Source organism: Camellia sinensis, chromosome 6 (genome assembly GCF_055761805.1).
Source record: "Camellia sinensis isolate YWXY chromosome 6, ASM5576180v1, whole genome shotgun sequence".
Lineage (NCBI taxonomy): Eukaryota > Viridiplantae > Streptophyta > Magnoliopsida > Ericales > Theaceae > Camellia > Camellia sinensis.
Genome location: NC_138966.1, coordinates 17,199,683 through 17,203,327, shown reverse-complemented (window position 1 = coordinate 17,203,327; position 3,645 = coordinate 17,199,683). Strand labels below are relative to the sequence as shown.

General features: G+C 37.0%; 1 long non-coding RNA gene across 1 annotated transcript; it reads right to left on the bottom strand.

The window, feature by feature from the left end:
* Positions 1 to 1,104: 1,104 nt before the first annotated feature.
* On the bottom strand, positions 1,105 to 2,588 carry LOC145792239 (uncharacterized). The gene is made up of 2 exons (XR_014331624.1): positions 2,184 to 2,588; positions 1,105 to 1,775 (listed from the first exon to the last, which is right to left on the bottom strand). It is a non-coding gene; the product is annotated as an uncharacterized LOC145792239 (long non-coding RNA).
* Between the last annotated feature and the right edge of the window lie 1,057 nt (positions 2,589 to 3,645).

The following is a 3,645-nucleotide window of genomic DNA, read 5'->3' as shown; positions in this document are numbered from 1 at the left end:
TCCTTTTTCCTCATAGAGCACTTTAAATTGCTCAGATAGATACTCACGTCCTCGGTCAGTCCTTAGAGCCTTAATGCTCCTGTCTAATTGATTCTCAACCTCATGAACATACCGTCTAAAGCAATCCAATGCTTCTAACTTGTGAAAAATCAAATAAACATGATCAAAACGCGTGCAGTCATCTATAAATGTGATGAAATAAGGGGCTCCATGTCTTGCCCTCACATTCATTGGTCCACATATATCATAATGAATAAGTTGCAATGGGACTGATGCCCTTATGGCTTTCCCAAATGGTTTCCTTGTTGCCTTACCAGCAAGACAGTGCTCACAAGTGGGCAAAGTGACTCTAGCGAGTGGGCCTAAAAGACCTTCTCTAGCCAATCTAGTCATCCTGTCTTGCCCTATGTGGCCTAATCTGGCATGCCATCTCATAGAATCATTATCACAAAAAAATGCAATATTAGAAACAGAGCCATTGGCATTTTTATTAAGACTAGAATCATCGACATCCAAAACTAAAAAACCATCTGAAAGATAACCAAAACCATAAAAAATTGTTCCCAAATAAATGCTAACACCATTATTCTCAAAACAAAAACTAAAACCAAGGCTCATCATGCTAATAACTGAAACTAAGTTTCGCCGAATATCCAGAGCATAAAGAACATCATGAAGATACAAGGTGCGCCCTCGTCGCATTTCCAGCTTGAATGTGCCAATGCCAAGCACCTCCACACTGGACTCGTTCGCCATGTAAACTTTTCTGCTCCCAGCAGGTACTCGGCGATACTCAACGAACCCTACTCTGTCCGTCGCGATGTGGTCTGTTGCTCCTGAGTCTACAACCAAAAAATGAGGAGAATGAGCAATTAATGCTTGACTAGACACAAAGCATTGAATGCGAGAAATTAAGTAAGGGAGTACCTTCTTCTGCTCAGGGCAATCCCGAGCGAAGTGTCCTTCTTTGTTATAGTTAAAGCATGTCAATTTAGCCTTTGCCTTCTTACCACCTCTCGTGCCCCTACGCTTGAAATTTTTAGCGCCATTGGGCTTAAGCACAGCTGCTGCTTGCTCCTTAGGGGCACCTTTTACTTTTCCACGTTTGAACTGAGAAGTCCTATGTGAGCTTGACTCAACCACCATAGCAGAACCATCAGACTTAGCCGCCTCAAGGCGCTCAGCCTCTAGCTCCAAATGACGCGATATGTCTTCGAATGTTTTCACACTCTCATTATGCATCATGTTCTGCTTCATCTGCTCCCAAGAATTTGGCAGAGAGCGAATTGCAGCTTGTACTTGCTACTCTTGAGTCAAATTGTGCCTAGCAGCCGCAAGCTCACGTATCATGGCTGCCATGACCCTCAAATGCTGCTTCATCGAGTGATGCGCCTTTTTCTGATATGAGTCAAACTTCATAGTCAGCCCACGTAGCTTTGCCAAAGAGGTAATACCAAACTTTTGCTTGAGAGCTTCCCACATCTCAAATGCAGTCGGGCAATGCTCAAACTCACTAATCAAGTCGTTGTGCATGTTGCTCAACATAGTAAAGCGCGCACACCGATCTTTGTTACGCCAAGTCTGAAAGGCTTTAAGATCACGACGATGTTGAGCTGTATTGCCCTACTTTGGCTCAACCATCACTTGTTCAAGTGTGGTCAACACTTCTTGCTCATTGAGGAGGTATTGGATCTTACGGCGCCATATGTCATAATTGTCGCCATCCAATTTCTCTCCCTTAGTTAAGTCTGCCACCACTGTCTTAGCAGCCATTTCTGCATATAGAGTAAACAAATGCGCAGGGAATATTAATGATAGCAACACAAAAAAAATTATTTTGCAGCAAAAAAGAATCTAAATTAAATAATGATAATTTTACACATGTCTCAAGATCGAAAATTTGCTATGCTCGTAATCATCTTTTGCGCCTCTAGTGATAATTATCAAAATTTAATTTAATTCCATGCGCAAAAAACAATCAATCAATCTCCCACTACTTAAGGCATATACAAAGCATGATAAATTCCATACAATAGCATCTTCATGTAAATTTACAAACATTCCATGCTATATAATGTGTACATATATATACATGATTAAGAAAACACGAAAATACCCAACTAGGCTCTGACACCAATGTAAATCAGCAGTATAACAGAGCGGAATAAAAATTATGGTCATACCTTTCCTGCAGAGTCTGAATAGAAAAGATCTCGTGAGTAAATCACGTGCTTCTTGAATCTGATCAGTCAACCCAGCAGTGGGGCGATATTACAACAGTGAATATCACCCACACAAATCACAGTGCAAACGGCTTTGATCGTTGTTTTTGGGAGAGAGTCAAAATATGGAAAATTTCTGTGTGTTTTAGACTTGACAGGAAGGTCTTAATTTATACATGTATAGGGGAGAGAGGAAAAACCTCCAGCCTTTATGGCTGGTCATTAATGCACCATTAACCTCTGCAATAAAGGCAGGAGTTACAAACCCCATTAATGCAAGAGTTACAAACCCCATTAATGTAGGAGTTACAGTTATAAATTCAAAGCATTAAAATGGCCATGCCACATGGGCGCCCATTTCTAACACTACCAATACTTCGGTCCATAGTTCAGCCCAAACCCGAAATATGAGATGTCTTCTTGGCCTAAGACCGAGCTACACCAGCCCTTATCTCGACCCATTACGCGGTCCAACTCCCAAAGAAGACTCTTTTTAACTCGGCCTAATTTGTTTACAAATTACCCTCTCACAAATCAATTATATTTGATATATTTTTAATAAAAATTGGTCTATATAATTTTTAAATTTGATTTTTTCGATTTTCAATGCGATATCGGTTCAAATACTTTGTGCATCGAACTAAACCAAAACTGATCGCTTCAATATATATTATATTTATAATATATATATATATATATATATAATCTAATAATATAATGATATTAATAAATATAATAAATATAATAAATCATTAACCTTAATTAATTAACCTCATCATCTTTATAACCTAAGTTTCTAAGCTTTTATTATATATAATCTTAATTTTAACTCATTATTCTTGAAATCTAAATATTTTTTAACTTTTTTTGTTTTTATTTTTGTTAATCTAGAAATTGAAAAGTATTTATTAAATAAATAGATTAGATATGTTTGAAATGGTTGACAAATAATTAATTTAATGTTTTTATATAGTTAATGATTATGTTTAAAACTAACTTAAGTTTGAAAAGTCCTAAACTGATTAAATCGCATCGAATCGAACCGTTTCAATTTGTTCGGTTCGGTGCGAAATGATCTATATCAGTGTTAAAAATAATAAAATCGACATTATTAATTCAATAAAATTTTTTACTTAAATACCAATTGTACCGAACTGATTACATCCCTACTCACACCCACACATCTCACGAACACACTAGAGATCTCATTCAACCGGTAACTTCCATCTGTCATCTCATCGTTGTCTCGCCAGTATATTGTCCTCGTTGACGATATTCGAATATCTATGATTTATGCCTTTGATTCTCACCTAGTTATGTGTTTTTCATCTTCTTTTCCTTTAGTTGGCGATTCAACTTTTATAATAATTTCTATTTTAAATTTGACTCAACAGTGGTTATTTGAACATATTATTATTGTATA